The following is a 13,835-nucleotide window of genomic DNA, read 5'->3' on the forward strand; positions in this document are numbered from 1 at the left end:
AGGCTACACTTACCTGCAAAACTGGTTTGATTCCTTGTAAAGAAAATAGAAGAGAGGGAGAGACAGAGTCACTGTGCCCTGAGAAGCAGATTAGGATTTAGAGGGCTAGAGGTCCAAATTTTGTTATTGCTGCCATCTCAATTGCCTCAACTGTACAGTGGAGATTAAATTTTAACCTAGGGAATTGAGTGGAAGAAACTAATCACTGGGTAGGGCTGGAAAAGCTCTTACATATATAAAATACAAGTGCAAACACTTAATAATATTGGAAACTGTCCAATATGAATCTCCCAAACTAGGGTGCCAGGAAGATGTAGTGGAAACAGGGGAAGAGAATCAACTGACTACTAACATTCCTGCCTTGTAGCACTATTCAAAAGCCAGATTTTTTAATGGTATTTGTTAAGCCCTTACTATGTGCTAGGCAGGCACTGCACTAAGCGCTGGGGTAGATATAAGCTAATCAGGTTGGACACCGTCCAGATTTATCACTAGGATCCTGTGGTGCATGCCCCATGTCCCAATCTAGAGAGGCTTCTGATTGCAAAATCTAAATTATTCTTTTTCTCACCCTTCCAAAGCCTTATTAAAAACACACCACCTCTAAGAGGCCTTCCCTCACTCCCTTTCCTTTACTCCTTCTCCCTTCTGTGTCGCTCTTGCACTTGGATCTATCTGTACCCTTTAAGCACTTGATATTCATCCGTCCACAGCCGGCAGCCCTTATATCCATAGGCATATTTTTTTTATTTCCATTAATATCTGTCTCCCCCTCTATACTGTAAGCTCCATGTGAGTAGAGAATGTGACTACCAACTCTCTTGTCTTGTGCTCAATAAATACCATTGATTGATTGATATTAAATGGTAAGGAGGAAAAGCCAGCCTATCCAACCTGAACTCCAGTCTTACCACAAGGTTACTTGAACAAAGGGCTGTTTAGGGTGTAATCAAAGGTGACTTCTGCAGTACAAAAAGCACTTCTGAGAATGTCAGAATACATAGTGTACAGAAACTCCAAATTTTAAAGGACAGGGCTATTGAGATGGAAACAAGAACACCCATCCTGGCGGACAAGAATGCTGTTTACAGCAAAATGTTCACAGAATATGTCACAGTTGAGTGTAGAACTGAGCAGACTATTTTTAGTTTTAGTGAGTAGATCAAGCAGAAAAAACAACATAAAGCTCCCAAGCTACCCAGTGTGGAAAGAGAAGCGAAAACTAAAAGTCAGAAAAGGCTGACTGAATGAGTAGGATTGCACTTTGGGTTTTCACATCTGGATAATAACAGCTGGTGGTTGCTTTGCAACATAGGTCCCAGCGTCCCAGCAACACACTTAGTACAGTGCTCTGCACACAGTAAGCGCTCAATAAATATGATTGAATGATTATCCCTCTTTCAGGTGGAGTGGGAGAGGCTGTCACCAGGACTGAGTCCAGACAATTCTGCACCTGTTGCACAAGCCTACCTTAAATGCAAATGGAGAAAGGGTGTTGACCAGAATCCTCTCTTAGACTTATGCTCATGTTCTCTTCCCTCCCAGACCCTACCTCAGTTCCCAGCTGAGCCGTGATGATGATGAGGGAGGGAGAGCCATGGCAGTGAGGAAAGTTTCCCCCATCCTCCCCTCACAGAGGCTTAGTTGGGATGGCATAATTGTGGCACCCAATGACGGGTACAACAATGACAGTACTCAGCTTGGCTCTGGTGGTCTTGGTCCTTTGTGTGAGGAGGTACTTCTATAGAGAATGCTTATGGGGCTTGTTCTCAACTCACAGCCTCAAACTGAAGCTTGGTGGGAACATTTTTATGAGGAGAATGGCATATTTCTCTCTCTCCCTCTGTGTGTGTATATATATCTATGCATATATATATATATAGATATATACACAGATATACACAGCAGATATATATATATATATACATATGTATATACAGATATATACAGAGAGAGCAAGGGAGAAAGAGCGATATAGATATATACAGCAATTCTGTTCCTGGAAGAGCAGCTGCTGGTGCTCCCCAGGAAGTTTTATTATATCACTTGGAAGCTAATGCAATGAATGTCTTCTACTCAATCAGAATGGCTGCAAGCTGCTTCATGGGTATTCCCTGGGCACAAATCAGCAGGAATATAGAAAGGGAGGGGGGCAGTGGAACTCTCTTTTCCCCTTTGTGCTCAGAAGAGGGCATAGCTACTGATCCCAAGGTTGAGTTAAGATCTTTGCTTTTTTTCCTCTGTGGTTTTCTATTTGGAAATATCAGGGAGCATCAGAAAGGACAAGAAAGGATCTAAGTAGAACCAAAGGGTGGTGCTTGATTCACTACTAGCACTTGGTTAAAAATCAGCCTAGCATCCATCCAATCATTATTTTCCACTTCTCAGAATACAGAAATAAAGCATTCATACAGAGAAAACCTCCTCTGCCTCTGCTCCACTAATCAAGGCTGAAAGATTATAAACTGGAGACTGGAGAAATTTGGGGATTCAGGTTTATTTTAATTTTCAACATCAGATTCCTCCTCCCTTTATTTGCCAGAGTGGTGACGTGAAGTTAGACAGCCATCAATCATCGACAGTATTTGTTCAGTTTCTCCTTGAGAGTCTTCTGTGTACAGAGCACTTTGATGATATTCAATATAAGAGACCCTGTGCTCCAAGAGTTCACAATCCACTGAGCTTACAATTTAATAGGACTTCTTTTCTGCTAATCCTAAATGCCCCAGTCTCTAAGGCCTCTCATATCCATATGTCCTCTGACTAGGACTGGATTAAGGCATGGACTCAGTGGGTGAGCTGCAACCCATCACCTTCAAAGAGCCCCACTGATGGTTGTGGGGGGCCGTGAACAGCTAACAGGGGGTCCATTAGGACTACTATGACAATGACCCCAGCCTCTTAATAATAATTAATGATTATGGTGTTTGTTTAGCACTTACTATGAGTCAAATGCTGTTCTAAGCACTGGGGTAGATAGAAATTAATCAGGTTGGACACATTCCCTGTCCCACATGGAGCTCTCAGTCTAAGAAAGAGGAAGAACAGGTTTAGAAATCCCATTTTACAGGTGAGGAAACTGAGGCATGGAGAAGTTCAGTGCCCAAGATCACAGCAGGAGGAAAATAGCAGAGGTGGGATTAGAACCCAGTTCCTCTGATTCCCAGGCCCATGCTTTTTCCACTAGTCTATTCTAATCCTTTTACCACAGCTAATATTCTGGACTAGAAACAGCCCATGCCAGTGCTGAGGAGATGTAGAGGGATTGGTGAAGAGATATGGGCACATGTCATTTGGGAGGAGTAAGGGGAAACAAACTTTGGCTTGAGGGGCTTTCTGCCCAGGGTCCACTAGAACCTTAAATAAACCTGGTGATCTATTTTAATTTCTAGCCAAAGGTTCATCTTTACCTTGATTCTTATTTGCCCCTGGCTGTGGTTGAAGAGTAACAAAATGTGCTTTTATTGTCTCCTCTGATGGACCTTTGAGAAGATTAGAGACATCTTTTACCAAAGTATGATGACTAGTTTCCACTGTGCTTCAGCAAATAATGAAGGAAAGCAACAGGGTTTTTCTGGGTGACAGGAAGTAAATCAACAAGCACCAAAATGAAATTGTAAACTGCAAAGTGAAAGGGCTGCATCTTAGGGTAGTAGCAGAGACTTGCCACTGTTCCCTGCTGTTATTAAAATTAACTTTAACGATCAACCACACACCTTTTCATGTGATGCCTCATCTTGAAATAGCATCAACTATCCTTATTGGGTCCAAACCATGCAGTTTAATAAATTATTTTGTTGTAAAGGACATCCACAGTTCATATATCTGAGTGTTTCCAGCCACCCTTTTGGGAGATTGACAAGAGTTCCTAAAATGCCAGTGTATTTATTTGTTTATTAATTTTTAATTTATTTTATTCCTATATCTATTATCTATAGCTACGATCTGGCATATTAGTCATCTTGTTCTTATTCTCTTTCCTCTCACCATTTAGTTGTAAGCTTCTCTAGAGCAGGGATCAGGGGCACCTATTATGCATGGAGTGCTCTACTGGGCGCCTACCTTGTACATAGTGCCACTCTGGGCACTAACTGTATGTGGAGTGCTGCCAATCACCTTTCATCCCCGACACCTGCAATCCCTCTGTCCCTCCTTCCCCGCCCGGTGAGCTCCTTTCTTCCCCAGGTGCTCCAAATGAAAAGATGAGCACTACCTCTTTAAAGCCCCCGAAGCTTCTGGAAGCTTTCTTGCCCTGTGTATGACTCTGAGAGAGGGTCTGCTCTGGATTAGTTTGCCATGGGAAGGAGACAGAGCATGGTCTCCTGGGGCCTGGTGAGACTGGGTTGTGGCTGCTCATGTTGGCCCTCCCATTTTTTGTTACTTTTCTGTGGTCGATATGATTCACGCCTATTGTATTGATGATGAAAATGATGACAATTGGGGAAGTTGTTGACAATTCAGAAATGATGTAGGTATGATTAATGACTTGTGCATAACTTGGGCTGGATGGGAGAGGGCTGATTCTGATGTCCATGCTTTTTGATTGAATTCTCTTGTGGGTATGTGGGGGACTGGGGAGGGGATGCAGTGGGGGTTTACTGTGCTGCTAATGACAGTGCTGTTCTATTTATGAAATGGGTGGTCTTGGGTGGGGGAGGAGGGTTGGAAAGGGTGGCTGAGGCTGTTGGAATTGGATGATTTTAAATGTGAGGAGGGTTAATCTTGACAATGCTAATTGCTAGACCAAGAGGCTAGGGTGGGAAAGACAAGAAGCATAGTAATCAATAGTACAAGAGTGTATGGGGCATGTGGTCTTGGGGATGGGGTTGGAGGGGTTGTTTCATATTTAAAGCTTCAGACAACACTAAATCCCAGAAATAAGCAGAACATCAACTGCCAAAGAAAAGCCACCCTACCATACTGCGATCAGGAAAAGAAGATGTCTTCTCAGTTAGGGTTCCTTGTACCCATGTACACAAGAAACATGGTGTGTGGTTCTACTGTGGGTGTTGGGGCAGACAGTCCTTTTCCCCCCCACCCCCCTTTCTAGACTGTGAGCCCACTGTGGGCAGGGATTGTCTCTCTTTGTTGCTGAATTTATACTTTCCAAGTTAAAAAATGTTTTGTTTCTTTCCTGTATTCTCCAAGTCCCTAGGTTAGCTCTCTGCACACACTAGGTGCTCACCAAATACACTTGATATTGTCAACACAAATACAATAATTTGCCCTTCTTCTACAAACACTGGGGAATGGTATAAACTGGATTGACCACGTGGGGATGCTGAGTGACAAATTTCCCCCTTTCTCAATGTTCCCTGTTATTTAAAATGATGTCCACAAGTCCTGTATTCCCAAGGATTTTCACATTCTGGGGAAAGCTGAGAGGTTCAATATGCCAGGAGACACACAAAATAAGCTGCTTCTTGTCCTCCCACTTTTCCAGCTCAAGCCTAAAATCTCATTTTCACCTTGTCTTGAGCCTGCCAGCACCTTACATATTTCTTCCAGAGATGACACTGTGTAGGCTAACTGGAGGTCTCCTCAACTTTAGCATAAAACCCTAACAAGTGTAATAGGTACATTTGCTTTTAGAGTAGACTCCCTAAGAGCAGTTTCTTTATTAGTGACTTCAATGTCTTGATAGATATCCTAGTTGCCAAAATTGAAAGCTCCTTTATTAAATTTTCAGACCATTCTGGATTGAGCAGGATTCCTAACTTTGAGAGACAGGGACAGAAGGTATGTGGCAACTAAGGCAGTACTACAGGTGGCTTCACTTAAAAGGTACAATCAATTCTCCCATAATAGAGAAGTTGTGTTCTTCAAGACCCTCACACTATGGAAAATTCATGTTACAGTACTCTGCCTTTACTGACACCATGAACATGTCTGCAGCTGTTAGTACTACTATGACTTCTACTACTACTACACTATTTCATTCAATCATATTTATTGAGCACTTACTGTGTTCAGAGCACTGTACTAAGCACTTGGGAAGTTCAAGTCGGCAACATATAGAGACAGTCCCTACCCAACAAGAAGGTCTAGAAGGTCTAGACTGACACCTGTATATATGTTTTGTTGTCTAAATCGTCAGAATAAATAGAATTATAGCTATATGCACATCATTAACAAAATAAATAGAATAGTAAATATGTACAAGTAAAATAGAGTAATAAATCTGTACAAACATATATACAGGTGCTCTGGGGAGGGGAAGGAGGTAGGGCAGTGGGGGATTATGGGGAGGGGGGAGGAGAGGAAAAAGGGGGAATCAGTCTGGGAAGGCCCCCTGGAGGAGGTGAGCTCTCAGTAGGGCTTTGAAGGGAGGAAGAGAGCTAGTTTGGTGGATAATAATAATAATAATAATAATAATAATGGCATTTATTAAGCACTTACTATGTGCAAAGCACTGTTCTAAGTGCTGGGGAGGTTACAAGGTGATCAGGTTGTCCCTCGTGGGGGCTCACAGTCTTAATCCCCAAAGATGTGTGGAGGAAGAGCATTACAGGCCAGGGGAAGGACGTGGGCCGGGAGTTAATGGCAGGACAGGTGAGAATGAGGTACAGTGAGGAGGTGAGCGGCGGCAGAGGAGTGGAGGGTGTGGGCTGGGCTGTAGAAGGAGAGAAGGGAGGTGAGGTAGGAGGGGGCGAGGTGATGGACAGCCTTGAAGCTGAGAGTGAGGAGTTTTTGCTTGATACGTAGGTTGATGGGCAACCACTGGAGATTTTTGAGGAGGGGAGTGGCATGCCCAGAGCATTTATGTACATTTCTTTCTGCACTATTTCTTCCTACACTGTATCTACTTGCCGATTATGTCTTATCCAGATAGGTGAACGTGGTGGGAAGAATATTCCCTCATTCTCCAAAAATATTCAGTCCAAATTACATAATTAAAACACATAGCAGAACAGATTGCACTGATGATGGGTGACGATGACAGTGATGATGACGATGATGGTAATGGAGTCGCCATCATAAATGACGGACAAGCCGTGGTCCAGTGAAAAAGACTTAAGGACTGAGAATCTGCATGAAGGAATTGATTATAATGTTAGTGGTTTGCACAGCATCACCCACCCGGTTCCTGGTTTCCAGGCTGTCTCTTGGTATCCCAATTTTCATGAAGCCTTTGCTCAAGGAGAGCAATTCCTCTCCTGATTGTTGCCACCCACTCTGGTCTGTCTGCTGTTATGTCACATGTCTAGTGGATAGAGCATAGGCCTGGGAGTCAAAAGGACCTAGGTTCTAATCCTGGCTCTACCACCTTTTTATGGTATTTGTTAAGCGCTCACTGTGTACCAGGCACTGTACTAAGCGCTGGGGTGACTACAAGCAAATCGGGTTGGACATAGTCCCTTGTTGCAGAGGACTCACAGTCTCAATCCCCGTTTTACAGATGAGGTAACTGAGGCACATAGAAGTCAAGTGACTTGCCCAAGGCCACTCAGCAGAGAAGCGGTGGAGCCAGAATTGACATGTTTGCTGTGTGACCTTGGAGAAGTCGCTTAACTTCTCTGGGCCTCAGTTACCTCATCTGTAAAATGGGGATGAAGACTGTGAACCCCATGTGGGGCATGGACTGTGTCCAACATGATTATCTTGTATCTTTCCAGCATTTAGAACAATGCTTCACACATTAAGCGCTTAACAAATACCAACATTATTATTATTATTATTTTCAGACTATTCATCACTGTCTTTGAATCACAGTATTTATTTTATTCTGATGTTCTTTATTTTGTTTTCCCTTTTCGTGTTTTTGTAAGAACAAAGAAAAGATCCCCCCGACTTTCAATAGGCCACAGTCTCATACTCACAGATGACTTACCAATTGGAGGAGGGCACAGTGGTGATGCTGCCAGTGAAATCTCAGAGATATTCTACTCTGTGACCCCAGACCACATCTGTTCTCCCTACCAATTACATCATTATGTCCTTGGGCATAAAGAGAGATAAGTGGATTGAGTGGGGGAGCATGGATGCAAGCCATCACCACTAGTTCAAAAATGATTGCAGCACATATCTTGCTGCCAATAGAACATTCCTTTCCTCTTTTTTAACCATTGCAATTTGAAGAGTGCTCATCCTGAATTGCATAAGACCAGAAAGTAATGGGCACAGTATGCAAGTGTACAACAGACTCCTCAGTGCAACAGTCACACTCATGGACGTGAGCTGATTGTGTTCCAGGACCTCATTAATAAACTTGCCCTGCTCTGTGGCATTGGTGATGAAACTGTTCAGGAAGCTGGATTTGCCTCCTGTTGTAAGTCTAGGTCTCACAGCTGTATAAAAGTCATCACCCCACAACAGCCTTATAGAGTGGTCTTGAGCTGTATGTCTTGTGGTCTCCATGATCTATCTGGGAATCTTCCGAAGGTGATTCTGGCCTTTTTTTAAAAATTATTATTCTTTTTTCAACTTCTTTTCTATCCATGGACCATTGATCAGTGTACTGCTAGGATAGCAGATTTCAACTTCTGCTTTTAGTCCTGTGTTGCCAATTACAATCTTTGGTTATGTATAGAGTTTCCTGGATGGGATGGGATATAACTTCATGATAATAATAATAATGGTATTTGTTGAGTGTTTATTGTGTGCACTGAACTAAGCACTAGGGTAGAAGCAAGATACTCAGGTCCCACATGGGGCTCACAGTTTAAGTAGGGGGAAGAAAAAGTATTGAATCTCCATTTTGCAGATGAGGGAACTGAGGCACAGAGAAGTTAAGTGACTTGCCCAAAGTCACATGACAGGACAAGTGGCAGAGTTGGGATTAGAACCCAGGTCCTCCGACTCCCAGGCCCATGCTCTTTCTACAAGGCTATGTTGCTTCTCAGTTTTCTTCAGATTTATTTTCAGCTCATAGTTTTGTGCTGAATCTCCAAAGTGATCTGTTATCATTTAGCCTTGATAATGCTCATCAAAGATGAGGCTGAAGCAAACAATGCCTTCACAAAACTACTTAAAACCATTAAATTTCAGGAAGAATCTTGTAAGAGAAGGTTTTATATCTCAGCATCCTGGACTTTTGCCTGTTTCTGTAATTATGACTGACTTGCTCAGTTCCCTAGCAGTCTTCACTAGAATCTCTGGAGACTTCTATTTTCTATCCCAAATTGTTGTAGTCTGTTGTCTGTGGCTATAAAATTTTGGCTGAGTGGTTTCACCTGAGAAGCAGATAGAAGGAGATTCATCTGTCCCTTACCTAGCGATTTTTTTTTTTTCAGATCTGCAAGGCTTAATTAACTCTGGTTTGTAAGGTAGGTTTGAGATTCTGGAAACCAAACAGCATTGTAGATTGTGAACCTAACTCTCCCGTTGGATATACTCCCAAGTTTGCATTAAGGAAGGGAGATAAAGGCAAGCTTCCTTCACCTCTTTCCTTGAACTGTTTCAGCTAGAGAATCTCTGCTTGGGCATAGCTGCAAGGGCTTGTCCACTTGCTCGAATTGTCACCTTCCTGCCTGGCTCTTTAAACTTCCTTAGGAGCTGTCTCATAGTGAGGCAGCGGTGACTCTGTCCACAGCAAAATCACCAACAGTGTATGTACTAATAATAATAAATTGTGGTATTTGTGACTGGCACTGTTCTGAGCACTGGAGCAGATACAAGCTAATCAGATTGGATACAGCCCTGGTACCACATAGGGCTCACATTTTTCAGATGAGGGAACTGAAGCACAGAGAAGTGAAGTGGCTTACCCAAGATCACACAGCAAACAAGTGGCAGGGCTGGGATTAGAACCCAGGTCCTTCTGACTCCCAGGCCCGTGCTCTATCCATTAGGCCACACTGCTTCTCTAGCATTTGGTTAAAATAGGATTGCCAGATATGTTGTATATGTAATATCTCTTTGTCATTGCTCTTTGCCATTTCCCCAAAGGTTCTACAGGAGGGGTTGCAAAATTATCCCATATTTGAGTGACACAAACTCTTTTCACAGAAACAGAGGGCAAGTGAAACTGGACTGCAGTTTGTGTCCCATGGTCTCCCAACTTTAATCTGGCAAAGAAACCTCCTTTAAATTGGGCTGTGCATCTTTTGGTGTCACACTCTCCACTGGAGGTGTTGTACCATCTTTGTGTGGTGCTCAGGGGACAGGGAAGAGGAATCTCCTCTAAATCCACGTAGACATTCCTATTTCAATTTTGGGCTCAGCACTCAATAAATATGGTTGAATGAAGTAGGAAAACTGAGATCCAGAGAGGCAGATTGCAAGATCCTTGCTGTACAATCCCGAGCACTTAGTTCAGAACCCTGCATACAGTAGGTGCTCAAGAAATATGATTAACTGATTAAATGTCTTGCTTAAGGTCACACGGCAGGACAGAGCTGGAACTAAAACCCAGGTCTCCTGACTCACACTAGGCAGTACTACTTTCTGTCTCTATTCCAACTGACTAGCCACTTGAGATTTCCTCCTTGCCTGTAAATCAGTTTATATTGTTGTGTCTAGAAATAATCAACACAAGCATTTCACCTTAGAAGGCCTTACAGATTGTTTTTTGCACCTAAATTTATTGGAAGTACATCACTCTGCCAATATTTCATTGAGAACTAGCAGGAGGAGCTGAGCACTATACAGGCATAACCCATGACACAACCAGGGGATACAGCCATCATTGTTTGACACCTCAACAATCTAATACATCACTAAAAGATTCCAAAGCATATGAGGGTGCTGTGATCTGTCCATCACCAGCTAAAATTTGGGGATTAAGAAATCTTGAATCAATTTTTAGTGAACATATAAAAAATGATTTAAGAAGACCCTGGTAGAGAGAGAAGTTCAAAGGTGTGAAGAGATGTTAGGCAGGAGTTGACCAGCTACAAGGTACTTTATGAAGACAAGAAGAAGGCTGTGTTCAATCTAAATTGGACACATTTTTCATTAAAGTCAAAAACCATAACTCAGCAGAACAAGTACATACTTTCACAGTTTCCTTACAAGCTTCATAATCATACTACAACTCCTCCTGGGACTCCACACAGATTCTGTGATTGTGCTCAACACCAAGCTGCAAAGACAAGGGTGAGAAATACATCTCTCCCCTGTCAGTCTCTGCATGTGCATTTTCACTCCTCTGCTCCCCTCTATGGCAGGGTAATATAATGCCCTGTAAAAACAAGTAACTGGGAGTCAGAAGATCAGGCTTCTAATGCCGGTTCTGCCACTTGTCTGCTGTGTGACCTTGGGCAAGTCACTTAACTTCTCTGTGTCTCGGTTACCTCATCTGTAAAATGGGTATTCAACACCTCCTTTTCTCCCTCCTATTTAGATTTATGAGCCCCAGGTAGGTCAAGGACTGTGTCTAACCTGATTTTCTTGTATCTATCCCAGAACTTAGCACAGTGTTTGACATGTAGTAAGTGCTTAACAAATACTGCAGTTGTTATATCTCTAAAGATGGTGGGTATGGATGGCTTTAGGTCACATGATTCCAAAATCCCAACACCTTTAAGGGAAAAAAATTAGCTGGGCATGGAAGGTTTATGATTTACAAATCAACTGTACTTTCCCAAGTGCTTAGTACAGCACTAAGTACAGTGCTCTGCACACAATAAGTGTTCAAGAAATAACAATTGATTGAATACTGATGTGAGAATTCTGATGATAGACATTCTGTTAGTGGGGAAAGTTATCCTTTGGGAGGTAAGTACCCTAGAACAGGTTTTCAGAATCAGGGTGGCAGCAGGGCAGAGGGCTCTACAGTAAATGGATGAGGAGCCCGGGCTTCTGAAGCTGGCAAATGGATCCCTAAGTGTGGAGTTGAGTGTTTGTTTGCCATGGGTCTGTTTCAGTGGGAGCTTGGGCTGCTCCCAGAAGACGTGTATAGGGAAGGGTGTCCCAGATGTGAGGGGTTGTTCTGGGAGGCCCGGAAAGTGATACCAGAGTGATTGAGAGATTGTCCCTGGGCAAATGATTTGTGTATCTGCTCATCTGTCAGTTTCGCATTATCACAGGCTTCTGGTGAGTTCAGTTCTTCTCAAAGGGGCATGGCCATTGCCCTATACTGGTGGCATCTGTGAAAGCTTCCAGGTGTGGCCCTGGGACTGACAGGCATTCTGAGCAAATCCACTTTTCATACAACCTTAAACAAGATGGACAGAAGAAATCTTCCTGCCCATGTGTTTGTAAAGCATGAGATAATGATTGCACATGACAGATTTTGTCACCTGCTGTGAAGTTTTTGATTTTAACATGTTGGGATAAAAGTATTCATCAGCATGGCCAAGCTAAAAGCTACAGAACTCCCAAGATGCCCCAGAAGGCTCTTGCTCAGGGGCATTTCTTCACTGGGGTGGATTCTCATGCAGAAAGTGCCCTCACTTTTTCTTGAAGCCATATATGCCTTACCTATGTCTTGTTTGGGGGGCTTGTGAGGGGAGTTGGGGGGGTTGATGGTATTTAAGTACCTACTGTATGCCAAGCACTGTAGTAAGTGCTGAGGTTGATATAATCAGGCTGGACACAGCCCATGTCCCACATGGGGCTCACAATCTTAATCCCCATTTTACAGATGAGGTAATTGAGGCACAGACAAGTTAAGTGACTTGTCCAAGGTCATACAGCAGACAAGTGGTGGAGCTGGAATTAGTGATTTTTTTGTTATGGTTAAACCAGCGGTGAGTTTGTAATTTTCAGGCCTCCTTCTGCTAAGATCCCAGAATGAAAAGTCTATGTTTATTGAAATATCTTACCAGACAGTGATAGTATTTCATAAGTGCCTACTGTTGGTAAAGCACCGCACTAAGAACTGGGAAAAAAAATCACATGAGGATTAGACATGTCCCCTGTCCCCTAAGGGAATCTCAGTCTATGAAACTGATGGAACTGGAATAGTGTATTGTATCCAAAGCCTTTCCATTACTTTTTTTAAAGGATTTTAATCATTGAAACTAATTCTTTCCCAATCAATCAGTGGTATTTACTGAGTGCTTACTGTGTGTAGAGCACAGTACTAAGTGCTTGGAAGAGTACAACATAATATTCACATAATATTCCCTGCCCACAAGGAGCTTACAGTAGCTGAATAGAATGGAGTTGGTCTGCAAAGCCCTGCACGACATAGTTCACACATGATGACACAGAGTGGGGAAAGAGAAGAAGCATTCTTCCTGCTTATGCATGGGTATTGGGGATCCACATGGAGTTGCTTTACTTGCGGGTTACAACTGCCGAATACAACTGCCAAAAAAGGGTAAAAGAGGAGGAGGCAGGAGAGGAGCAAGATTGGAATCAGTGAGTAGGCACCTCTGGAACCATCTTGTCAGCTACATCATGCTCCCCAGAGTTCGTTCAATCAATCAATGGTATTCACTGTGCACAGAGCACTTTACTAAGCGCTTGGGAGAGTACAATACAGCAGAGTTGGTAGACATGATCCATGCCTAGAGTTGAGGGGAGGGGGGTGTTTTCCAGTCCAGTCAAGTGGAAACTGGAGCTTTCTCCAGTTCAAGTGTACAGTTGTCAGGAGGTTAAAAAACATGGAATGGAAGCTCCCCTGACCTTTACATCCAAAAAGACAAGTCACTAGAGAAGAATCAAGCTTATTACTCCATCTGCACATCTATCCCAGGAAGTTGCAGGTGAATAAAACTCAAGGACAAAATAGAAAAATGATGTGCTCAAGTCACTAGTGATTATGAACTGTGACATGTTTCTTAGCATTACTGATTCTGCAGGAGCAATTGCTTTAAGAGAACAGGAGACAAGCCTCAGTGAAACAGAAGTCAACTGAGAATGTGTGGCCAGTTTAGTAGTTTTAACTCTGTCTACCTTAAAGAATTATACCTCCTTCAAGGGGCTTGTAAAGTGATCTGAAAAAT

The sequence above is a fragment of the Tachyglossus aculeatus genome, chromosome X4, assembly GCF_015852505.1.
Source record: "Tachyglossus aculeatus isolate mTacAcu1 chromosome X4, mTacAcu1.pri, whole genome shotgun sequence".
In the NCBI taxonomy this organism is placed as follows: Eukaryota; Metazoa; Chordata; class Mammalia; order Monotremata; family Tachyglossidae; genus Tachyglossus; species Tachyglossus aculeatus.